A 27,842-nucleotide genomic window follows, 5' to 3' on the forward strand; every position below is an offset into this window, starting at 1 on the left:
CTTATTTTCATGTTACTCTTTATAGGAGATCCCCACAATTTGAATCAATAGCTACAATGAGGGAGGGAGGAGTTAAATCAATGTTTCGGTAATATTGCCTCCCAAGCTGAATGTTATTTTTTCTTTTTGCCCAGTAGCTAGCAGCAGTAACAACAATTGCCATGATTTTACAAAGTCACTCTAAAAAGCAAGCCAGACGATAGTCATAAACTGTTGCTGAACATAAAATAGTTTGTGCATTGCATGTTTGTAAAATGCTTTAATATGAAAACGAGGAGTGAATGAGGCGCAGGTGGGTGGTCACCAGTTACAAAACAAGTACATAACAAACAAAACAAATTGCAAAAGGTTGAAAAAGTGTTTCAACCACGTTTGTGGGCAAATGTTTAATCCAGCAAGTAATCGCCTTGTTAAGCGCTCCCAATTCTGAAAAAAACGTTATGTGGTGGTTCCACACTCTAAATATTTTGATATGTACATTTTTAGAAATAGGGGTTTTCCATTTTTTTGAGTGGTTTTAAATTTTGTTTTATATTTGATGTTTCTTTCGGTGTATATCCGAGTAGATCTTTGCAGGCTACATTAGAATTTGTATGGACAAAAGTTTTCTGTGTCTGTTTGTTATTATTTAATATTAATGTAAATTGAAGTGTTTTGAAAAGTAAGGATATAAGTTTAAAGAATTGCATTACTTAAAATGACAAACACTTTGACAATTCAAAATAAAATGGCACTTTTGTAAAGGAATAAAAACATGATTAAAGGATAACAGTAGTTGACATTTTGTGTTTTTATACACTACACGACTACAAGAGGCTGGAAACATGCATTAGACAAACAAATAGTCTACAAAACAAGTATGAACGGTGTGGTGTTAAGTTCGACCGGGCCGAACTGTTTATACCCTCACCCGAAGCTGTTTTGAAGTAAAATGGAACAATTATTTTCCTCTTGTTTATAAAGGTACTAAGCTCTTCAGGGTTTATTGAAAAGTGGAACATGCTAACTGAAGAATATTACTTTTTTGTAAACAAGATTTAATACGACGACTAATAGATAAATTTCTGGCCTAATAATGAAAACACGAATATCTATATAAACAAGTGAGCAAAGTCTATAGTTAGGACGGGGCAAGCTATGTGATACCCTACACAACAACCCCTGTGCATAAGCTTTTCACTCGTAAACACTACTTTTAGGGAGATACTAAAAATAATTAATATTTAATTTTATATTTGACTACTGTCGACATCTACTTGGTACTGATAGAAAGCTTTGCTGGTCTTATTTATTAGCATATTTAGTTCACCAAATAGAAGCAGTCATTAATGTATAAACTTCAAAATATTAAAATTGTGATAGCTTAGCGTCTTTTGCAATAACTCTGATATTTGACCATAAATGCCACATTTTGTATAAATTTAAAGCTCAGGCGGTTTAGTTTCATTATCATTAATTGAATTTTCAATCATAAAGTCCATAAAAAGTTGTCATTAAAACGCATTGTCATTGTCATGGTGCACAATGATTCGTTTTCTCTAATTTGTTTTTCGAATTTCTCTGAAAACTTCATGCAAACAAATTGTAATGTGCCATTAGGAATTGACCGACGTACGTTGCTCAAGCGGAGTAGTCGCCGCATGACCAGCTTTCATGAAGAAACAGGTGACTATTTGCTTTGAAGTGCTTCTTCCACGAGCAACTTTTGTTGGATTTGGCTCATCTTCGGAGACCTGCACGATAAGTTGCTGTTTTGTTTCGGGCTCATACGCTAAGATCCATGATTCGTCACCTGTAACGATCTTATAAACGAATTTTGAAGCACCGCCATTTTACTTTTTCAAAATTTCGTTGCACTAATTGTGATGGACTCACCGAGAACAAACCTTTCGTGCAATATCGAATATATGCTGATGGAATAAATGCCCAAGGATGCCTCTATCTCAAGATATGTCTGACGATTTTGCATTATCAGTTCAAGTACGAAAGAAGACTTCTTAAGGTAGAAGATATCTTGAGCCCTTCTATAGATAAAAGAAGACCTCTTGAGAACAGAAGAGACAGAAGAAGACCTATTGATGTGTTCTATAGACAGGAAAAACCTCTTGAGGTCTTCTTTAGACAGAAGAAGACAATCTTTAGACAGACAAAATTTCCTAAGGTCTTTTAAAGACAGAAGAAGGTAGCTTGAGGTCTTCTTTAAACAGAAGAAGAACGCGTAAGGTTTTCTATAGACGGAAGAAGACATCTGCAAGTCTTTTATAGGCATAAGAAGACCTCTCGAGGTTTTCTGTAAACAGAAGAAGACCTCTTGAAGTCTTCTATAGACAGAAGAAGACCTAATGAGGTCTTCTTTAACAGAAGAACCCCCTTTAAGGTCTTCTATGAACAGAGAGAGACTTCATGAGGTCTCCTTTAGACATAAGAAGACCTCTAGACGACTTCTATAGACAGAAGAAGACCTCATGAGGTTTTCTATAGACAGAGGAAGACCTCTTGAGGTCTTCTATGGACAGAAGAACACCTCTTGAGGTCTTCTACAGACAGAAGAAGACCTCTTGAGGTCTTCTATAGACAGAAGGAGACCTCTTGAAGTTTTCTATTGACATAAGAAGACTTCTTGAGGTTTTCTATCGACAGACGAAGACCTTTTGAGGCTTTCTTTAGACAGAAGAAGACCTCTTAAGGTCTTCTATAGACAGACAAAATTTCTTAAGGTCTTCTATAGACAGAAGAAGACCTAATGAGGTCTTCTTTAGCAGAAGAACCCCCTTTGAGGTTTTCTATGAACAGAGAAAGACTTCATGAGGTCTTCTTTAGACATAAGAAGACCTCTAGAGGACTTCTGTAGACAGAAGAAGACCTCTTGAGGTTTTCTATAGACAGAGGAAGACTTCTTGAGGTCTTCTATAGACAGAAGAAGACAGAAGAAGACCTCTTGAAGTCTTCTATAGACAGAAGAATGCATTTTGAGGCTTCCTATTGACAGAAGAAGACTTCTTGAGGTTTTCTTTAGCAGAAGAACCCCCTTTGAGGTCTTCTATGAACAGAGAAAGACTTCATGAGGTCTTCTTTAGACATAAGAAGACCTCTAGAGGACTTCTATAGACAGAAGAAGACCTCTTGAGGTTTTCTATAGACAGAGGAAGACTTCTTGAGGTCTTCTATAGACAGAAGAAGACAGAAGAAGACCTCTTGAAGTCTTCTATAGACAGAAGAATGCATTTTGAGGCTTCCTATTGACAGAAGAAGACTTCTTGAGGTTTTCTATCGATAGAAGAAGACCTTTTGAAGTTTTCTTTAGACAGAAGAAGACCTCTAGAGGACTTCTATAGACAGAAGGAGACATATTTCAGTCTTATACATACAGAAGAAGACCTCTTGAGATCTTCCACATACAGAAGAAGACCTCTTGAGGTCTTCTATAGACAGAAGAAGACCTCTTGAAGTCTTCTATAGGCAGAAGAAGACCATGAGCTCTGCTATAGATAAAGAAGGCCTCTTGAAGTGTTCTGTAGACAGAAGAAGGAATCTTGATGTCTTCCATAGGCATAAGAAAACCTCTTGACGTCCTCTGTAGACAGAAGAAGACCTCTTGCAGTCTTCTATGGACAGAAGAAGACCTCTTGAGGTCTTCTATAGACAGAAGAAAACATCATGAGGTCTTTTATAGACAGAAGAAGACCTCTTGAGGTCTTCTATAGACAGAAAAAGACCTCTTGAGGTCTTCTTTAGACAGAAAAGACCTCTAGAAGTCTTCTATAGACAGAAGAAGGTCTATTGAGGTTTTCTATAGACAGAAGAAAACATCATAAGGTCTTTTATAGACAGAAGAAGACCTCTTGAGGTCTTCTATAGACAGAAAAAGACCTCTAGAAGTCTGCTATAGATAGAAGAAGGCCTCTTGAGGTGTTCTGTAGACAGAAGAAGGCCTCTTGAGGTGTTCTGTAGACAGAAGAAGGAATCTTGAGGTCTTCCATAGGCATAAGAAAACCTCTTGACGTCCTCTGTAGACAGAAGAACACCTCTTGCAGTCTTCTATGGACAGAAGAAGACCTCTTGGGGTCTTCTATAGACAGAAGAAAACATCATGAGGTCTTCTATAGACAGAAGAAGACTTCTTGAGGTCTTCTATAGACAGAAGAAGACCCCTTGAGGTCTTCTATAGACAGAACAAGGTCTCTTGATGTCTTCTATAGATAGAAGAAGACCTCTTGATGTCTTCTATAGACAGAAGAAGACCACTTTCGGTCTTCTTTAGACAGAAGAAGAACTCTTGAGGTCTTCTATAGACCGAAGAAGACCCCTTGAGGTGTTCTATAGACAGAAGAAGACCTCTTTATGTATTCTATAGATAGAAGATGACCTCTTGGTGTCTTCTATAGACAGAAGAAGAGCTCTTTCGGTCTTCTATAGACAGAAGAAGACATCTTGAGGTCTTCTATAGGCAGAAAAAGACATACTGAGGTCTTCTATAGAGAGAAGAATTCCTCTTGATGTCTTCCATAGACAGAAGCATTCCTCTTGAGGTCTTCCATAGATGTCTTCTTCAGTCAGAAGAAAAACTCTTCAATGGCCACAAGAAGACTTCTAAAGTCTTCTATATACAGAAGAAGACCTCTTGTGGTCTTCTTTAGACAGAAGAAACTCTCTTGAGGTCTGCTAAAATCAAAAGAACAGTCTTAAAGTTTTCTACAGACGAAAGAAGACCTCCTGATGTCTTCTATAGACTTATTAAGGTCTTCTATAGAAAGAAGAAGACCTCTTGTGTTGAGTTGACTAAATCACCAAACATCGAATACTTTTAATTTACGAATTAAGTATCCGATTTATCCGAAAAGTTACACATCGTACAAAATACATGAAGTCACAAGAAGGCCTATATTGGAAGTACAAGAGGAAAGGAACCATGTCAGTCCATTCCTTGGGGTATCTACTGAGAAAAAGTTCAACACATTTACGATATAATTTAAAGCAATTTTGTTAGTGTCCGCATTTTCGGAAGGTCCACTATTGTTCAAATATATACCCAAAATTCTCTTGAAATTCTGCAAAGCCCCTATATAAATAATTTTCATGGAAAATTATTTCGGTTGTGTACCCGGTTATTTAACATGTCTGTCGATAAAGCCGACTGATGTCTATGATTAACACTTTACAATTCTCTTCCTTTATTTACACCATTGAATAAAACATTGCTTAAACGCTAATTTAATACAACAAGTGAGAAAAGGATATAGTCGGTACGGGGCCGACTATGTGATACCCTACACCACTACCCCTGTGCATAATCTTTTCACTCGAAAACATTTCTTTTAGAGAGATACGAAAGTTTTCACCTATCTGGCTTTTATACCAAATGACTTGAGGCGAACTGAACCAAAATAATTAATAATTAGTTTTATATTTGACTACTCTCGACATCACCAACATCAATAGGCTTCTATCTCTGTGAGAAAATTTCGTGATGATCCGCTCAAAATTCCGACCTGTAGTGTGATATCAGAAAAAGTGGAAAAAGGGATGCATTACCGACTATTGCGAAATCTCTATTATTTGACCACCTACGCCAACCTAATTCGCATAATTTTAAAGATGGGATTTTCTACTTTCTTAGTCAGGATTTGCTTTTAGATGGTCCCCAACCACAGGTGTGATATCCGTCATTATTATTAAAATCGCAAAAATGAGAAGTTGTGTTTTAATAGCGGCTATTGCGATATCTTCATTGTTTTACCACCTACGACAACCTACGTTACATCGTTGCAAAGGTGATATTTTCTACTTTCATCAGCAGGTTTTGCTTTTGATATACCCCTTATAGAAGCGGAGATAGTCGCTTTAAAATAAAACGTTGACTTTTTCTCCAAATAACTTGTTTGCCCATTCCGACCCCTTAATATTATCCGACCATCACCAAAATCAATAGGCTTCTCCCTCTGTAGGACTCCCATTAACCCCCAAAATTTCGTGACGATCCGATCAAAATTGCGACCTGTAGCGTGATTACAAAGAAATGGAAAAATGGGATGTATTACCAACTATTGCGATATCTCCGTTATTTGGCCACCTATGCCAACCTACTTTGCATCATTGTAGAGATGGGATTTTCTACTTTCATCGTCAGACTTTGTCTTTGGAAGGTCCCCAACCAAAGCTGTCATATTCGTCATTATTATTAAAATCGCAAAAATGAAAAGTTGTGTTCTATTAGCGGCTATTGCGATATCTTCGTTGTTTGACCACCTACAACAACCTACTTTACATCGTTGCAAAGGCGATATTTTCTACTTTCATTAGAAGGTTTTGCTTTTGACATACCCCCTATAGAATCTGAGATATTCGGTTTGGAAAAAAACATTGTCTTTTTCCCCAAAAAGTTTTTTGCCCATTCCGACTCCTAAATATTATCCGACCATCACCAAAATAAATACGCTTTTTCCCCTGCGAGACCCCCATCAACACCCAAAATTTGGTGATGATCCGATCAAAATTACGACCTATAGCGTGATTTCCTTAAAAGTGGAAAAATGGGATGTATTACCGACTATTGTGATATCTCCGTTATTTGGCCACCTACGCTAACCTACTTTGCATCATTGTAAAGACAGGATTTTCTACCTTCATAGCCAGGTTTTGTTTTTGGAAAGTATCCAACAAAAGCTGTGTTATTCGTCATTAGAATTAAAATCGAATAAATGAAAAGTTGGGTTCTATAAGCGACTATTGCGATATCTTCGTTGTTTGACCACCTACGACAACCTACCATACATCGCTGTAAAGGTGATATTTTCTGCTTTCATTAGCAGGCCTTTAGTATATCCCTTATAGATACGGAGATATTCGCTTTGAAATACAACGTTGACTTTTTCCGCAATTTAGTTTTTTGCCCATTCCGACCCCTGAATATTATCCGACCATCACCAAAATCAATAGGCTTCTTCCCTACCGGGACCCTCATCAACATCCAAAATTTGGTGACGATCCGATCAAAATTGCGACCTGTAGCGTGATTACAAGGTTTAGATGGACAGACGGACGGACGGACGGACGGACTGACGGACGGACACACATAGCCAGATCGACTCAGCTCGTCGAGACATTCATTTTGGTATATATAAGTATGGGTCTACGACCATTATTTCGATGCGTTACAAACTTCTTGGCCAAAACCAACTTATAATACCCTCCCACATAGTGGTGTAGGGTATAAAAACTCATTACAAACGCTGTTGTCTCTTTATAGGTATGATTTGGTCTCATGGATAGTTTTTGTATTAAAACGTTGTATTTCCCTCAGCTTTAATTTTCATCAATTTAAATATTTCCGTCTCGAGCATAAATACATTTTTGCCATAAAAAACTTCATAAAGGATTGCTAGAGAAAAATGTAATATCTTGTTTTGAATCTGTATATTAGATATCCAAATGAAATGGTTCATATAAAATTTAAAATGTTTATGGTAATATTTGAAATCTCTTTTTCTCATATGCACTGATGATATAACACTGCGTAAATGTTTGCGTTTCTTGAGTGTTTGTGTGTGTATTGGCAGTGGTTAAGGTTGCATAAGTTTACGTAAACAGATTTCAAATGACAAACATCCTAGCTCATCAACATAAATTCCCAATAAATGTTTATGGCCCTGATGTTTGTAGGGACACATATGTACGTATAACAGAACACACAAACGCATGGATATTTATCTTGTAAATATGTGTATTAACGTACTTTTATGATTACCCAAAAACAGAGTACAAAGTACATAACTCGTTATATAAGAACGTGCGTTTCTGTGTGTGTGTGTTTGTTGTGTGGTAATATGCTTGTAATGTAGTGTTTACATAAGTAGGAAAAGTGTATTTAGGCATTACAGCGTAACAGCCTTTAAGCACCATCCCATACATCCACTTAAAAATATCAAACAAAACAAAAGTGATAAAAAATTACCCGGCAAAATGAAAGAAAATCCGCTTCAATAAAACCTAAAAAAAGGAAAAGCCACAGATTTGAAAAACAAAATATTAACTAAGAGTATTTCTTGGCAAACAGCCTGCAAAGGAACTTAGGAGAAACAAAAAAAAGGCAAAATATTATATCGCAAAAGTTGACCGTGGTTTTTCATTTTGAGAAGTAAGGGGGAGTGTATGCTTAATATTTAATTCGGTAAATTCTCATACGCCTGTGTTACAGTGTGTTTTTAATTTATGCCTTACCACACACACACACAATGTGAAAGAACGTTTTTATATCTTTTTTATGACGGAAATAAGTTGACCATATTTTATGACATGGAATCTTCATTAAAATTAAATAAGGCAGAATTCAATGATGTCTTACATTAAATTCGGTTTCTAGAGTTTTTAATTAAATTTTAAATACAGGAAGTTGGGGGTTGATTGGTTTCCATTTAACAACCATAATGTACTGAGGAATTTTGACTGTAAATGTATTCAAGGAATCTTCTGTGAAAGAAAAGAAATTACAAAATAGAAATTCAAAACACTTCGGAGTTTCTTTCGCAAATGAAATTTAAGTCGATAAATAATTTAATGTTCTCGCAGTATTGCTGACTGTAAACACATTAATGGTAATTTAACGAATTCAATAATAAGCCAGTCTTCTGGGTTTTTGGAACGTCCATAAAAAGAAAAGAAATTCATTTTGTTTTTTTTATCACAATAATATCAATAAATAGCTGTTTATATTGAGTTGTTAGTACTTATTAAAACGGAGAGTGTCAAAAGCAATTTTAAGAGAAGCGAAAGTCGTATTAATATTTCCAGCATATTTTTTTTAATCTTAACTTTTTTGGAACATGTCCTTATGGGCCTTAAGTACAACAAGAAAATGTGGGACAATCATTTGTAACTTTAACATATCAGCACACCAAAGCATTAGCATTAGTTTGGTTATGAATATACTTCTTCATCTATGGTATAACTTAAAAAAATAGGGGAATAATAGTGTGTTTTCACTTTGAGGCTTGGGTTAGATCAGTTGGGGCCAGGGTTGTCACAAGAAATTATCGTTGACTAGCAGACCCAGGTCCGCGTTGATGGCCCGTGTTTGTCATTAAACTTTTTATAGACTTTATGCTTTACAATTCAAAAATAGGTATTTTCTGCCTCATTTCTTCTGGTCCATTGTCAAACCGAGTTATTCATTGAAGATTTTAAATTTATCAACAGATTTCTGTAATCATTTTTCTCTCTTACGGACTTTGTCGGATTTTTTCGCCCATTGATTCTGTTTAGGATTTATTATCGTCAATGTCCCATATCTTTATCCTAAAGCGATCTAAATTTAATAGTTAAAAAAAGGTAAGGTAGATTTCTACCGCTTATTGAGACTTATATGTTTTTAGTTTTTCATGGCTGATGGTCCCTTGAACCTCGCCCTTTAAGGAAATTTGAAAATATATCGTTTTCTTAATAGGGGATATACTGTGCCACCTTCAAAATTCATGCCTACATGTACCACCACAAAATTTCATGAAAATCGGTTCGTTAGTTTTCGAGATATAACATACTTAAAAACTGGTCGTGGTCGGGACTTCGGGCACCAAGGAAGAACATTCGATCGGAGGCGCAATCACGGTTGTCTCGAAAATTTATTTGCAATTTATATGCATTCATAAGTTTAGCAATTTTAGCGATTATAAAACAATAGGTCCCCAAATTCATCAACGAATATAAATTTCGGAACGCGGGACATTCCTGAACATTTTCTGAAAAGTTCATGAAATTGAAAAGAGTGGGCGTGGTCAATATCTTTCAAGATATACAAAATTAATGTGGGCGCAGTCGGAGACACAACCCCATTGTCGCCCAAAATAAATGCTGAAATCTATTTTATAAGTTTGATATATACATATAGCGCTTAAAAAAATGCGTGGGGAAGGTACCCATCTTCCTCCGAAATTCATAAAATATACATTACCAGGGTAAACCTTGAGCAATTTCGGCAAATTTTATGGAAATCGCTTCAGTATTTTAAGAGATATAACATACATTCCGGTTCATCTGAATAGAACCAACCAATCTTTGCCTACAAATACAGTTATATCTGACGATAGGAGAGGAATTGTAAATTATATTTTTGCGGACATTTAGAGTATATAGTAGCCGATATTTTCAATACCTAACATGTTTCAAATATGCCTTATAATGGTACTTTTTTCTCGCTTTATGAAAAAATGTCAAAATATTAGCATATTTTAATGGTTCACCAGGATAGAACCACCCTAAGAATTTACAGAAATTCTTTATCAGATGTGCTAAACTTTAACAAGAAACTATTTGTAATTATAAATAAATGCCGTGAGTGTTGATTGCCAACAAATATTGTGCAAAAAATTTGTATTAGGGTCTTGGAATTTGATGAAAATTGATGCTTAGAGCTCCAAAAAATATTCATATGAAGAAATCGATAGCAACAATTTAAAATTTTACGCTGAATTATGTTCAAAATTTTCAAGACTACTATAAAATTACAAACAAGTCACATTTGATAGATTTATGTATCCGAAACAGAGGAAATATGGTAAAGATAACTCAAATTTCTACCTTTCCAATCCAAAAATTGATATTTTATCTCAGGAAAGTGAATGCAAATCGATGGGTTCCACCCAGTTTCGTTGGCTGTGGACATCTACAGGTCCAAAAAATAAAGAAAATCCCATCGCCGAACCCTTCATGTCAACATCAAGGACTTTGGTTTAGAAGATATCGCATTGTATGAAAACCATAGAAACATAGGTGCTCTTTATTGTGTAATAACGGATCAGAAATACTTTCCGATACTTATACCATGAGAAAAAGATGTATGAACGCCATAACCAACAAAATTAAACCCTTTCCTTTCGAAAAAATTAACGTCTGCCGTCCCCTATCGCTAAGTAATGTCTTAGAACCTTTTGAAATTCCAAGGACTTGATGTTAACATGAAGGGTTCGGCGATGGGATTTTCTTTATTTTTTGGACCTGTAGATGTCCACAGCCAACGAAACTGGGTGGAACCCATCGATTTGCATTCACTTTCCCGAGATAAAATATCAATTTTTGGATTGGAAAGGTAGAAATTTGAGTTATCTTTACCATATGTCCTCTGTTTCGGATACATAAACCTATCAAATGTGACTTGTTTGTAATTTTATAGTAGTCTTGAAAATTTTGAACATAATTCAGCGTAAAATTTTGACTTTGTAAATTGTTGCTATCGATTTCTTCATATGAATATTTTTTGGAGCTCTAAGCATCAATTTTCATCAAATTCCAAGACTCTAATACAAATTTTTTGCACAATATTTGTTGGCAATCAACACTCACGGCCTTTATTTATAATTACAAATAGTTTTTTGTTAAAGTTTACCACATCTGATAAAGGATTTCTGTAAATTCTTAGGGTGGTTCTATCCTGGTGAACCATTAAAATATGCTAATATTTTGACATTTTTTCATAAAGCGAGTAAAAAGTACCATTATAAGGCATATGTGAAACATGTTAGGTATTGAAAATATCGGCTACTATATACTCTAAATGTCCACAAAAATATAATTTACAATTCCTCTCCTATCGTCAGATATAACTGTATTTGTAGGCAAAGATTGGTTGGTTCTATTCAGATGAACCGGAGTGTATTTAAAAAAGAAGGCGTGGCCGGGTTTTTAGGCCGCAAAGAAGTACCTAGGTTCTACATTATTTGCAAATATAGTTTTTTTAAATATGACATAGGGGAGATATGCCGCCCCTTCGAAGTTCAACAAAATATCCATCCTATTTTTCCGGGGCCACCCCGGAATGTAACATATTTTAAAAGTGGGCATGGTCAAGCCTTTGGGTCCCAAATAAGTACATAAGGTCGTAGAGACAACCATAATTGTCTCGCAAATTAATTTCCAAACTGATACAATCGTAATTATTGTAAATATAGCATCTTTAAAAATAGGGTTTAAGGGAAGCACCCCGCCTCTTCCGAAATTCAACAAATTTTTTAGAATTTTTTAACCGCGTGCCATCCCTGTACCTTCCCTGACAATTTCAAGAAAATACTATTTCCATTTGACCAAAAACGTTATATATGACATTTAATGGCGATCTTTTAATCTGGAACATAATTATGGCCTTTAGAAAAATTTCCTGAAAATACACCTATGGCCCTATAAAAATTACTATGGAAACAAAGAACGCTAGATTTCCAAGCTTAGCCTTCGTCCACCTACTAAAATAACAGTCTAATATACCTGATGATCGGTCTTGCCGCCCCTGAAACGTAGCATAATGGTTGAATGTTTGGGGCTTCGGTGGATTCCTAATGTTTTAATGCAACTCTTACACAGCAAAATGTTCGATGCCAAAGATGACATTCAATCATGGGTGCAAGTGATCTAGCATGTCATCTTTTTAGCATCTTCATCGATGAATTTTATATGAGCGTGGACCCCAAAAGATGACGTTCTTTTCTGGATCCTAAGCATGTCATTTTAACCAATGCGTTGACATGTCATTTCCACCAATGCTTTGGCATGTCATTTTCACCAATGCTTTGACACGTCATTTTCACCCATGCTTTGACATGTCATTTTAACCAATGCTTTGGCATGTCATTTTCACCAACCCCTTGGCATGAAATTTTCATATTGTTTGGAAAATGGAAATGCTGTATTGAAATATGGTTTTCATGAAAAACAAAACTCTTTATTAATCCAAACGAATTCATGAAATAACTACAATTAATTTATCAGTTTAGTTTTTCAAAAGTTTACACCCAAAATTGCAATTGGTCTGTTCCTTTACTTTAAAAAATGGTAACAGTGGCAAAAAATGGTAAAAGTGGTGAACCGGTCTCATATAAATTGTATGCTTGTTAAAGTAAAGGAACGCTTTGCAGGTTAAAAATGGTAAGAAATGGTAACCTCAGGCAGGTAAAGGAACAGAGCTAATGTAATCACCACCGCTGCAACGCAAAAGATTACTTCCTCCGTTTTTTCAATTATCTTCCCATCACCAGTTCAGATTTCGACATGGACTCCAAATGCACTCCTTTAAGTATTTTTATTTCGTAAATTACTTTTATTTTATAATTTTGTTATTTTATAACAACATTTTGGTAATTTATACACTTTTGTTTAATGACGGAAATATGTAGGGATCTACAAGCCGGCTTGCTTTAGGGATCTCTAAGAACAAAATGTAACGAACGGGGAGGAGAGACTTTTTATGGAAAATACCATTTATGCTTAATTAATTTATTTTTAATTGTTTCTTTCCAAAAGTAGTTTCTTTTTTATTTTCAGATTCTTGTTCCTTTTCGTTTCGGAATTTTTTTTTTTCAAATTCCAAGAAGCGAGATTTGATTGATTTCATTCTATGTCAGATTTAGAACAGACAAGGGAACTTTTAAAATAGCAATGTGTGCAGTCCGATTCTATTTTTAGCTCAATGGTTGGGACTTCATATAATACCAATTGTTTAGAAGTTTTAGTTGTTTGATATGCAGGAAATGTAAGACAACATCACGACGACAGTTCTAACAAAACTGCAAGAATCTACTTATTTTTACTACGATAACAATTTTTCCTTTATGTTATCGGAAAAAATAGTAAAAATTAGTAAAAAAAAATAGTAAAAAAATTTATGATAATAAGTAAGAACAACGCTCACAACGAGCTGATTTTAAAAATACAAAATTTCCATATTGAGAGGGTATAAAGTTTCAAATATCTGGGAGTTTTGCTAAACGATCAATGGGACTACTCAAAAGAAATCAAATGTCGCATAGAAATGGCAAGAGATGCATTTCATAAATATAAAAAAGTTCTAATAAGCCATGATATAAATGTTGCAACAAAATCTCGTTTAATAAAAGCGTATATATGGCCAGTCTTGTTATATTCAGTCGAAGTGTGGACGTTAAAAGCGGCAGATATCAAACGACTCGAAGCATTTGAGATGTGGGTGTACCGTCGAGCACTAAAAATACCATGGGTCCTGCATGTATCAAATACTGAAGTATTGCGAAGAATGAATACAACAAGAGAATTATTAAACAACATAAAGAAACGGAAAACGGCATATCTAGGGCACATTATGCGAAACCGTAAATACATCATTCTCCAGGAAATACTGCAAGCAAACATAGAAGGAAGACGTACCAGAGGAAGAAAAGAGATGTCATGGATTCAAAATATCCAACAATGGACAGAATTCCAGAACGCCGAAAATCTAATAAGCATAGCGAGAAATAGAGATATATTTTCCTATTTTGTTAATAATTTATAAAAAACATAAATATGTAATTTTTTTGACAATTGTAATATGATCGCTAACATTCGAAAATCGAATAAGCAATAAAGAAGAAGAAGTAGATTTTTGCAGTACTGGAACATACCAAAGTGAAAATAAACAGGTGTGTAAATAAAAACACAAACATCATCTCTATTGGATCGATCGAATGGGTACAAATGCTGATGAAAAGATCGGATCTTTCACGACTTCCTTTGCATTGGTTCAAATCCTAATGAAAAGATCGGATCTTCCACGACTTCCTTTGAACCAATGCAAAAGATGATATGAAATCACGTCATCGCAAAGAACCCCTTCCGTCAAATTTTGCTGGGTTAGGTCATAACAGCTCAACTCGAAAGAGAATTAATTAAAAAAAATTGATTGTGTTTTTTTGGTCGCTTTATTGTACACACATCGAACAGTGCGAAATATGTGCACTTTAGTGGAACTTTTCTCATAGCTTTTAATGTAGGTTACTAAAATTTTCCAAAAATGTTTCTTATAGTTAAGGGTAGTATGTGGATAAATATGGACCACATAGGCCTGCGGTTTCCTATAGCCCCCACATATCGGTGGTACAGTTTTTACGTATTAGGCTCAGTTTTCGACCGATTTTGCTGCAAATTGGTATATTGAGGTTTCAGTGGAAGGAGAACATATGTACAAAATATTGTCAATATCTGTTCGCGTATATGTATAGCCCCCATTGAGCGGTACCAGCCAATATAATATATTTTAAAGATTCCAAGCACATTTACCAATCTATTTGTTTGCCTTTCGGTATTTTATGTTCTTCGTAGGTAGACACCCGTTTTGCGAAATATTAGCACCGTATTTTCTCGTTTTGCTATAGCCCTAATAGGAGGGGGCAGCCCATTTGGGATATTTAAATGGTGTTAGGTAATTATTGCCAAACGAGTTTGGTTTACTTTAAGATTTGTCTTCATTGAATAGAAAATATTCTAAAAAACAATTCAGAGCATAGATCCTTGCTTTGACCCCTCCCCCCAAGAATCCACATATGATAGTAAGAGAAAAAAAAAATTGTTGAGTTTTTTTATTTTTAGTATAGTGCCATTGATATAACATAAATTTTACAAATTGAACGTTTCGACTGAGCATATGTTTATCTTATTACACGGTTCAGCAAATGAGTATGTCGCCTAAAAGCATCTGGTGCAACTTTGCTTTGTTTTAGGTTTTTAACGATGTCCTGAGAAAACTGCTCAAATTTGACAATTTTTCTATAAAATGTGAATGAAATTTGCAAGAATATTCATAAAACTATTAAAAGCAACATTTCTTAGTATTGGTGAACCAATTTTGGGATAAACGAAACCGACATTGACGTCTAATGCCGGTTCTTCTATCAAATTTTCAAAAATATAGATATATGAATATTCCAATGACTTTCTGAAAAAGTCGCATATCTCGCAAACCAGCGCGAACCTGCAGCTAATTTTTGGTTTGTCTATAGAAAAATATCCTACATATCAGAAAACGTGCGATTTATTCCGCAATTCACCACAATACATTAAAAAACCTTCAAAACTTATAAAAAAATAATTTAGTAAACTTAAAAAAAAAACATTTTTGGGGAACGAATAGCAACCAAACTAAATTAGATATAACAAAATTTTTTTGCAAGTGAAGTTGCTCGAATTTAGGTAGTGCCAAAGAAATTCTCGATCAGAGTGTTTCTTTGCTCACGTATCTATTTGAGCGAGCAATTTACCCTTGGGTATAAAAAGTTTCTTGTTGAAAAACAAGAAACAAGGGAACTGATGAAGATCTGTGGCGAGATCTGAAACTATAGTCTTCCCTGCCTTACCCCTTGGTAAACATCGCCAATTTTTCTCACTAATAAATTAAAGTTGTTTTAATAAAATATTAAAACAACGACTATGGGATTAAGCCTGACTAGATCAGAGTGTTTCTTTGCTCACGTATCTATTTGAGCGAGCAATTTACACTTGGGTATAAAAAGTTTCTTGTTGAAAAACAAGAAACAAGGGAACTGATGTAGATCTGTGGCGAGATCTGAAACTATAGTCTTCCCTGCCTTAACCCTTGGTAAACATCGCCAATTTTTCTCACTTATAAATTAAAGTTGTTTTAATAAAATATTAAAACAACTACTATGGGATTAAGCCTGACTTTTTTGAAAAACAAAATAGAAGTCGTCATCCCAAATAAAAAACGCCAACCCTCCAAGATATTACAAATCTACAAACGCCAAATAATCAAAAAAATTTCGAGATTTATAACAGCAACAAAAACTATAGTCAACTAACGTACAATTTGTTTGTATCACTATATTACTTAAGCAAAGCTAGAAGCAATTTTTTAAGAAAATAAATATTGTAAAACAAAAGTGCAACTTTTAAGAGCATTTCTAGTTGTTTCGCGGGGTAAATAGCAAAACTGAATATGAGGCATTAGTCATGGGATACTTAGCAATAGAATTCAACAAGAATCTCATTAGTTTTATGTACTTTAATTTTTGAGTAAAGTTCCACTAAAGTTCCCATATTTCGCACTGTGCATCGCCTAAAAAGAATGACTGACTGTAACATGATATTTCGGATTTTGAATGGCTAGAAATCATCGATGTCTCATTTGAATTAAACCTTGAGTAAAGAAAGAAATATTCTTCTGTTAACATATTCCACTTCGCTTCGAAATAAGCCTTGACGTGACGGAAGAACTTAGTAATTTCCTGGTCATATTTTAAGCTAATTTTATCGTTATCTTAATATTTTTTAACATTTATGCTAACGAGGGTATATACACTTTCATACGTGCAAAATGTGCCTCATCGAAATTATGGTTTTAGACCCCAAGTATGTTTGGACGAAATCCGTTTCAGACAATTTGGAGTTGATTTAGCCATGTCCGTCCGTCTGTTTGGCTGGAAGCCAAAATTTGGCTTTCGTAATATTTTAGGTTCGATGATGGGTTATATCGGTCCACTCCTTCCGGTACCTCCCCCACAAAAGTTCGAAAATGTTCGAAGAATTTGTGCGCACAATAACTCTTGAAGAGAGTAACCGATTAGGTCAGTACATTGCACATCGTGACATACCAGACTTAGACGAGGTTCCAATATGGACTCAATCGGTTCACTCTTTCGGGTACCACCCACATTTCGGAAAAGTTCAGTTTAGGACCAGCTCTCTAATCGCTTTGATTTTTGTTGTAACAACTTGTATTCACCACGGTGTAAGTTTCATCAGGTTCAAGTCCATACTTCTTTAGAATATAACCTGAAAGGTGCAAAAAACCCCTATGACACCGTGTGTATTTGTCCACTCCTTCGGATACCTCGCATACAACATTTCGGATAAGTTCACTTTAAGACATGCTATCGAATCACTTTGAATTTTGTTGGAGCAACTTGCATTCGCTGCCTCAATCACGACGGTAAAAGTTTTTGTAGGGGCAAGTCTATACTTCTACAGTCCGAAAGGTGTAAAAGAAGTCCAATGGCACAATATGTAGTGGCAGTAGAGTACGATAGCTCTCGAACTGATCAACCTGATTTGGTCCAAAATTAGGTCTTCGTCTATATATCGGACAATACCCGTCCACAACTTCCGGTACTTCCCCCAATATTAAAAATGTCAATAAATGGCATCTCCTAATATTTTTCCAAAATTAGTTTAACTTCTAAAATGGCCCATATCGGGCCTCCGATATGGTTCAAAATTCTGAAAAGACCCTAAATACATTCGATCTGTACGTAGATGAGTTTCAATTCACATAGGCTGAGGGTATATCCCTGTCGGCAAAGCCGACTGATACTTTTTTGCTTCTTGCTATACATTTTATACCCACATAAATTAGAAATGGGAAAATAGACGATCCACTAGTTCCGCAAACATCTGACTATGTTACCGCCTTTTAAATTCGATTTTCATTAAAATCGCCCTTAAAACAATGGTATTTTGAAGCATCATTCACAAAAATAAGACCAAAATGCTTCCATTCTTTCAATTTAATGAACGTATGTAGATATGTGTGTACATCTGTTTTTTATCCTTCTGGAAATATTAAAGTTCTACGCTCTAATTATGGCATCTCAATTCGAATAGTTGTTTCAGTTTTTTTCTTATGGTCCCATCTGTTTCATCTATGGCAAAGAATTCCAGTTGGTGTCACGGATGACAGGTACATTGGTTTAATATTGTTCTTGTTGTTATGGCTTCCATTGCTGTCGGTGATGCTTAGAACACAATAATGTTGTTAACGTTGGTCCATGGCTATTAACTTCCAGGAAAGAGAGAAAAACAGAAGATGAAGTTGAAAGAAACAAAAAAAAAAATATTTTCATCATTACATTGATGAACGACTAGGACGACGAAGACTAAGCCAGGGAAGAAAATGCTGACAAAAGCTCTGGGCGTTTTGTTGAGAGTTAATGGATTATAAACTGTCATAGAATTTTCGTTAGTTTCCCTGCAATAAGAAGGTGGGTTGGGTGTGGCTAAATTGACATGATCGAAATGGGAGTGAATGGTGCTTCGGTTTGTAATTTTGTTAGATGTGGAACGTATAGTAAGAAGGATTTTTAATGGGCAGTAAACAGATGTTAGGTTAATAGTTGGGTGATATATGGTCCGAAAAACTTGTTTACTGCATGCAGTTTTTGTAGACCATTCCTTGTGACTTTTAACAAGAAGCTTTTACAAACTGATTGTGGCTGATGCGATGGATGTTACATAACCCCTTCTGCAGTTGGTTAAACCCACCCAAGTACGTCTGCGCCCCTGGTTTTGTAACTCAGGAAAATTTGCAATGGAATGGAAAATATTGTCGTTTACAATTTACCAACACCATCAGGCAAACATGTTTCTATTTGTCCGTGTGTGTGTGTGTGGTATAGTTAAATGCATTAAATCTAGTAGCCCTTGACAATTAGTTTTGCATTTTGCCAAAACTAAATCGTTTTCAGTCACCGGTGAAACCACAGCACGGGTATGGCGAAAAATGTGGTCACATGTTTATTAAACGTTAAAGTAAAAGCGTGGACAAAGTTTGGTGAGAGAATGTTGAGGAAAGTGAGGAGTTGTGTGATGAGATTGTGTCAAATAAAATAATTGTTTTTTCTTTAATAAAAATAATGAAAAATTACCTGAAAATCGGTCAACATAAGATTGGCATGTCAACTTTGCAAACATAACAAACAACCATCCTCTTACATCACAAATAAATGACAAAAACCAAAACGAAAAAAAGAACGGGCCACACAAAGATGCCAGAAATTGAAAAACCACAACACTGTGTTCGCAAATGAAAATAACAAATTACGCAACAGGAACACGAACGGCAACGACACGTGCTGTAACAATTTCAACATTTATATCACAATTTTTGCTGTTGTTGTTGCTGCTGCAACATTTCTCTTTACCACAAAAACGAATATGCAAAGAGGTAATTTATTCCTGTGCGGGAAAAGTTCGTCACAATTTCGCAACTTTAGTTTGTTTGTTTTGACGTGGCAAATGTTTACGAAATTAAATTTCTGAAAACCAATTAAGTTGTCATTTTTTTCACATGCCATTTAAAAAAAGCAATAAACAACAGGTAAACTTGGTGTAAATAGTAATTACAAATGGGGTTGTTGTTTTTTGTTTTGCATATGAAAGGAATAAATTATGAGCGCAAAGGAGAATTATAAAAAATTTTATCGAAAAGTAATTTAATAATTTAAAAAAGAAAACTAAACTAAAAACCAGACAACAAAGAAAATTAATTTGAATATGATAAATTTAAATGTGTGAAGTGAACTTTTTAATTTACAAATATTGAACGAAGTTATATAATGGTATTAAATCATTGGTAGTCAAAACGATAGCAGAGGAATATATAAACATGTTTGAGGAAAGAATGGTTTAGGAATATATTTATTGCTTCCAATTTTACATTATGTGGCATTATAAGATGATAATATTTATGCTTTCAGCCTGACAAAAAATTTGTTTGTTTTTCATTTGGTCTAAAACCTTATATACAAAATGTTATAACGATTGGTTGACGTTAACCCGAGCGATCTTTGTTTCCATAGGCCGCAATTACCAGTTCATTGTTGTGGCTAAAAAACGAATTCTACAAAAATTTGTGAAAATCGGATCGTATTACGATATAGTTATATAGGGCCCAAAATACCCAAAATCCTTCAAAATATGCACATTGGAGCTACATATATCGAAATCCGGTCCGAATTCAAAAATTTCTGTAGGATTCGTTTTTTTAGCCACAACAATGAACTGGTAAAGTTTGTAAATAATTGCGAATTTTAGAGAATTTTCGTAAAACAAAGATCACTCGTTCAATCGATCGTCATAAAACTTCATATGTACGGGTTTTGGGTCAAATGGAAAATAAAACAAGTAAAAAAGTATCAGTCGGCTTTGCCGACAGAGATATACCCTCAGCCTGTGTATATTGAAACAATTTTTTCCCAAAAAACGCATGTATTTAGGGAGTTTTAAAAATTTTGGGCGTTTGAACTGACAAAAATGTTGATTAGGATTAGAGATCAAAAGTTTTGCGGAGGAGATACTAAAAAGAATGGATCTCCAGCCACTACATATCGTCGGTGTCATGCTTAAGTGTTCCATACGCCATTTGCCTGATTCGAGAAAAACTCAAGTTAATGTTTAAGGTCATACAGGACAAAAATGGTGCAATAATCCAATACTTTAAAAGCTCAATTCTACTAAACTAAACTCATAGAATATGACAGTAGTTTATTTTAGTCAGATATCTGTGATAGTCTAGAAGTTATGGCCAACTTTTATAATTGCAAAAAGTTGCTGAATTGTTCCATGGAATCTTTTTTTCATGTTTTTGGCAGTTTGGGTCACATGGAACATATTTTGTCACATTTCAACCAAAACACTTTTTATCAATCGTGTTCCACCTCCCTTATATGAAGTGCTACTGTTGAGTTGAAAAATCAGGACTTTAAATGAAACATTTATTCTTCTCATATAAATACAATAAGGACCATTATTATAGGTTTCCTTAACATTTATTTAAGGGATTGCCTCCACTTATCACTATTTTTTTGTGGTAAAATCGGACAAAACGGATTGATATTTTGCATTTCTATGGTAACATAAAACATTTAACGCGTTTTTCTTATAATACCATTTTTTAATCGGTGTCCACACTAGCTTCAAGTCGAATGAAAGTTTTTGCGTATATTTTTGTGGACTTACATCAAAATTTTGTTTTTAAACTAGAGATTTTTTGTTTAAACGATAGATAAATTTTCGTTTTCATATAACAATACAATATTCAAAAATATTTGGATTTAGAAACTATTATTCTTCAGTTTTTGAACCAAGTCCTTTAAAACAATTTGTTCCATACGCCACATTATTCGTAACTTGGCAAAAATGCGAAATTTTTTGTTCCAAACGCCATAATTTTTAGCGCGGAACAATTCGTTTTTGTCTCTTTTTGCTCCATACGCCAAACGACATGGATATGGAACTAAAAAGTTCAGAGTTGTTTTGTTCCATACGTCAGGCTTTATGGATATGGAACAAAACGACAAGATTTTTTGGGTCACAAAGCGGATATGGAACATACTGGCATCTGAATATCTCAGAAACTATAAGGGATAGAGAAAAACTGACCAAAAAATCTGAAAGAGCATGGTTCAAAACCTTGTAAGGTACCTTTATCTCAAAATTTCAAAAATGGCGTATGGAACACTTAAGCATGACACCGACGATATGGTACCATAGAGGTTTTTTACAACTTCAGGGATGTTTGCTCAAGAAGTATGGACTTACCCCTGAAACAACTTTTACCATCGCAATTGAGGCAGCGAATGCAAGTTGCTTCAACAAAAATCAAAGCGATTCGAAAGCAGGTCTTAAAGTGAACATGTATCCGAAATTTTGTGTGGGAGGTACCGGATGGAGTGGACAAATATAGTCCATATTTGAACCTGATCTATATCTGGTAGATATGTTAGCATGTGTAAAGTATGGTCCAATTCGGCCACTCTCTTCAAGAGTTATCGTGCGCACAAATTTTCCGAACATTTTCGAACTTTTGTGGGGGAGGTACCGGAAGGAGTGGACCGATATATGTCATCTTCGAACTTAAACTAAGTTTGGGCAAAATATTACGAAAGCCAAAATTTGAACCGGATCGGTTCATCCGTTCGAGAGTTATCGTGCGCTCCAGCCAGCCAAACAGACAGACAGACGGACGGACATTGCTCAATCGACTCCAAATTGTCTGAAACACATTTCGTCCAAACATACTTGGGGTCTAAAACCATTATTTCGATGAGGCACATTTTGCCCGTATGAAAGTGTATATACCCTCGTTAGCATAAATGCTGAGGGTATAATTAACTGTGGGAGAAATATGAGCAAATGAGTCAATAAATCTTTTCTATAGTCATCGTGCCCATCAGGCACTTTAGTTGGTCAAAGTTTATTTTTTACAAAACATTATATAAGGAAGCATGGATTTGCCAACGAAAAATTACATCGCTTTAAACAGGACCACAAAAAGTACTTCCGGGAAAAATTTGCTAACTATACTTGAACAGCCCTAAAATTGCACTCAACTAAAAATCTTTTGTGTGGGAGGTCCACGAAGACGTTTGGTAAAATATACCTTCGTCAAACACTATGTAGATTTGGAACATATTTTATGATGTGCCAAGTTTTGGCCAAATTAGATAATCAATCCGTTTCGTGCACATCAGGCATTTGACTTGGCGCCGGCACGGTTATTAAAAGCTATCAGGACATTATATGAGGGAGTATAGACTTGCCGCAAAAAAAAAATTGATGCAAACAATTTCATGTCGACCTGACAACAACTTCTAAACAGAACTTGTGCCAAAATTTTAAAAAGTTTTGTGGGAGATACTCGAATATGTGCACCGATATAATTCGTATTCAAATCTGATGTCTGTCTAGAGGACATATTAAGACGTGCAAATCGTGCGTGCATTTTTTTTCGAAAATCGGAGCGCGATATAGAAACTCAAATTGGGACAATGCACTGACTCCTTATAAAATAACGTCATATACGCTGCGCCTTAACAAACTTTAAATAAAAAAGACCGCCTACATCTGGGAAGTTTTTCGGATTCTGAAACAGCAATGTTGGTAGATGAGAAATATCCAAAAACAAGAAAAAAATCCGACTGTTCTAAGCAGGAAAACTTTGTACCCCAACGAAGACTAAATACCAAATTCCAGCCATTTCTGTTAGATAAAGCAGCTTAAACATCCAAATAGCGAACAATGCGGACTACATCAAAACGTGGAACTGTACCGACAAATTTCTGATAGAAAGTTTTATACCCCAAGCGAAGATCAATACCAAATTTCAGCCTTTTCGGCGCGATATTGAGGGCATAACCTTAATAATTAGGAACATTGGGAGGCACCGTTCTATGGCAACTATATGAAACGTGGACCATTACCAACATTTTTCTTATGGAATGTTTTATATCCCCATCGAATACTCAATAAATATATTCAGTTATTTCGGTTCGATAATGACGTAAAAAACCTTTGAACTACCGAAAATCGGAGGCTGTATAAAGACCTTCTATAGGCTATATATGTATATTGACATGGACATGTATTGACAAAATTCAGGTGGAAAATTGTAGACCCCTTTCAAAGACTAAATAATAACGCTGAAACCTACAAAATACCGAAAATCGGACGGTACCCTTTTATGGTTTCGGTTTGATAACGACGCTGGAAACTTCAAAATACCGAAAGTCGGAAAGGCGTTTTATATGGAGGCTATATAAAGCCGTGCACCGAAAAATTTCTGGTCGAAAGTTCGGTATCCGCAACGAAGACTTAATAGCAAATTACTACTATTTCGGTGGGATACTAATGTCACAACTATTAAAATCCCAAAAATCGGGTGGTACCGTTCTGTGGAGGCTATACCAAAACGTGGACCGATATAGCCCATTTTCATTACCAAACATCCTAAGAGAAATAGAAACTTCCAAACCAAATTACAAACGTATATCTTAAATACTACGACCTGTATCTTGATTTTAACACAGAAACGGACGGACGGACATGGTTATATCGATTTGGAATTTTATGCTGATCAAGAATATATTTCACAGGATCTCTGACGAATATTTCGATGTGTTACAAACCAAATAATAAAGTTAATTATGCCCTTCATATCATGGTGGGGGTATTATAATTTCGATGTGCCCAAATTGAAAGATGACCAGTGGGGATCAATTGCTGGCGATACATCATGCGTGAATACCAAAAAACACAGTTCGACTGCAGCAAATGTTTGAAGAGAAAGGTCACACCACACCAATGTTCTACAGTGTCCAGCACCATGTGCTGGATCGCGTTTTTAGCGGGTGGAATAAATCACCAAACAAAGGGTACCTCTTAGCGCACGATTTGATTAGCTATTATGCTCAATTGAAAGCAGCCTTGAGCAATGCTTAAACAGTGATTAGGGAAGCATGCGGCCGCAGCGGCAACAAGAAGTATGTACTCGTATTCCACCTCACTCGACTCTTTATACAATCAAGTTTAAACAAATCCAGAAAATTTCCAATGAACCCTGTCAGCAAAAATTCGAATCCGTTAGTCATTATGTAAACCACTACAAAATAATGTTAACAAAAAGAACTACTTATATTACTGCTTACGGTGGCACAGAGCGTGTGTTTCCGACTACAAATCCTAGGGTTGTGTGTTCAACGCTCACCGTCGGTACTTTTTGTAAACAACACAAAGAAAAGTTGGTGGTGCACATGTAAGCGTTTAAACTAGAGTTGGGCAATATCGTTCAATTGAACGATCCGGATCACTATCTCGTTCAATGGACACCGGTAATTTCTTTGACAAAACTGCGTATACTTAATTTCACACGTTGGTTTTTATGATGTTACTCATTCGTCTTTGAACGAGGACAGGGAGCCGGATCGTTCAATTGAACGAGATTGCCCAACTCTAGTTTAAACAACCCTTAATGTTCGCGTGGCATAGTGTGTTCGGCTACAAAGCAGATATTCGTGTGTTCAAATCCAGCAAGGAGCGAAATAAAAACACATGAAGTGTGTTGAAATGAAAACAAATGTTCTAAAAATAGTATATTTTCTAAATTCCAGTGGCCATAGAATAACTAATTATTCTAGTGGTCATAGAATAACTAGTAACACAGTGCGACATACCCTTGTTAAAATAAGGGGTTGTAAGTAATTACGACTACCAAAAAGCACTATAAAAACCCATTATTTAGTAAGGATTTTTGTGCTGGTTAGAACTCTACCATTATAGCTTTCTTGTGTTTATTCTAATGCGTGAAACCCCGACCAGGTGACGTAAACTCTGTTCATTGGTTCAGTAGACAATTGTTCTACGCCGAAGATTTTGAAGAAAGAACAAAATGGCTACGCAAAAGCCCTTAAATGCTTGAAGATCTACTGAAGAAAAGAAGAACATCCGATGAACATTACCCGAAGTAAAAAGTGCTGTGCTGATTCAACCAAAGTTCTGTGTTTTAGCATAATATCAAATTTGAGGTACTCAAGTATCAAGTTACATTACTGTGGTACCTCTCCCACAAACACTACAAATGTCTATACTCTTAAGCATAAGTCTAACGATTGTAGATATTCCTTAATCCGTTCAGAAAATTTGAATCGGTTTAGCTCCGTCCGCCTGGCTGGCTGTCTTGCTGGAGCGTACGATAACTCTCGAATCAATCTATAGATTTGTTCCAAAATTTGGTCCTTGTAATATTTTGTCCAAACATATATAAAATTCGAAGGTTGACGGAAGGTTCATAATTTTTAGCTACCTTTTTAGAGCAAGGTTCAATACTTGCCCAATTCAATTATTTTTCCATACGTAGGTCAGGTGTAATTCCTTCTGGTACTTCCCACACAAAATTCAAAAATTGTAGCATAGTAGACTATAAGGCGTGATCATTTTGAAATTTGTTGCATTAGCTTGTCCTCGCGGCCCGTATTAAGACGTTACAATTTGGTCAGGGGCATGCCCATACTTCCTGCAGTAATGAACCAAAGCCTCAAAAAACCTATTGGTACCATATAAAATGTCTTATGGACATGAAACCTTAGACTTCGTAAAATTCATTTCAAACATATATACATCAAGTTCCATGGAGGTCTATATCGGACAACATATTCTGTCACTATTGAACTAATATATTTTTTTCGGGCAAGACTGCAGCACCAGCTAAAATGACTGATGATTACGATAACTTACGAATTGAGCATACGATTTAGCCGAAACTTTATACACAGCAAAACTTCTTTCTACCATACTACATGCATCCAGTTCCTGGAAGGTTTATATCGAACAAAATCTTCGATAACACCACTTTCACAAAATTTCAAAAATGTCGCTTAACCTCAGTTTAAGGTCAGTTGGAGCATTATGTAATGTGGTGCTCACGATAATCAAAAGGAGTGACTGACACAGGTTCAAACTTTGCATACCATCATCAATTTCCAAGGGCAATAGTTCAAAACTTTGCTTATGTGTAGATTAAGGAATGTTCGAGGATTGTTTTGAACATTCAGAGAAGGTAATCTATGTTATACTGATTAAAGAGGTATAATTTTTATCGTGGGCAAGTCTATGTTTCCTGACGTAATGTTCAAATTTAACGGTGGCCAACTAAATGACTGTTTGCCACTATAACTATAGAAAGAAGTGACTCCCAAAATTAGATCCATTTCCAAAATAGACTATGGCATGTGGAAACTGTAATAGCGTAATATTTCTAATATAATACTAATTGGGTGCCACCGTGGTGCAATGGTATGCACATCCGCCTTGGACGCTGAAGGTCATGGGCTCGATTTCCCGGGCAGGCAACATCAAATTTTCAACGGTGGCAAAACATCTGTCAGTAATGTTGGCGACATTTTCTGAGTATTTCAGTCGTGTAAATCTTCTGTACAAGTGGTGTCTTAAAACACGCCGTTCGGACTCGGCGATAAACTGTATGTCCTATATCCTTGAGCTAATATGAATCGGGGTGCACACATTTATATGCGACAAGCCTCGCTTGTCCCTTGTGGGATGTTTGTTGAACAATTACAGTATAATACTATAGATTTATTATGTATACGCTAATTAGGTTGATTAGGCCTATCAGTGGAAAAAGTAGGCCCAAAGTTTATGATACCTACCCCACAAATGCCAAAAAAATTACACTGAAAACTTCCAAATCTTAGTTTTTACTTACGAAAATGCTTTTTATTTTTTAAAGTAGGGATCTGTTTGTAGCATATTTAGGTTCGCCAAAAGCACCAGAAAATGTTTTCTGATATCTCTGTATTCAAAGCTGGCTTATAGTTTTTTACTCCTCCTGTTAAAAATTGTAAATTTGATTTGACGGTTTTGAATAGGAATAAATCCATCAGGACTCTTAACAGGCTTCGCCAGTAATAACATTTTAAATCAATATATTCTTATTATGTATGTATGCATCTCAAACCTCCACACCAACCTGCAGCAACAACCATCATAAC

At 35.5% G+C, this 27,842-nt stretch overlaps 2 protein-coding genes across 10 annotated transcripts in view; one reads left to right on the forward strand and one right to left on the reverse strand.

Moving 5' to 3' along the window:
• Positions 1-27,842, forward strand: part of LOC141388968 (uncharacterized) — a 236,265-nt gene that overhangs the window by 79,974 nt on the left and 128,449 nt on the right. The gene's annotated exons all lie outside the window — the stretch shown is intronic.
• hdly (hadley) overlaps positions 1-27,842 on the reverse strand; it is a 165,384-nt gene that overhangs the window by 34,638 nt on the left and 102,904 nt on the right. The window lies entirely within an intron of this gene.

The sequence above is a fragment of the Musca autumnalis genome, unplaced genomic scaffold, assembly GCF_047663935.1.
Source record: "Musca autumnalis isolate F117 unplaced genomic scaffold, ASM4766393v1 scaffold_1, whole genome shotgun sequence".
Taxonomy (NCBI): domain Eukaryota; kingdom Metazoa; phylum Arthropoda; class Insecta; order Diptera; family Muscidae; genus Musca; species Musca autumnalis.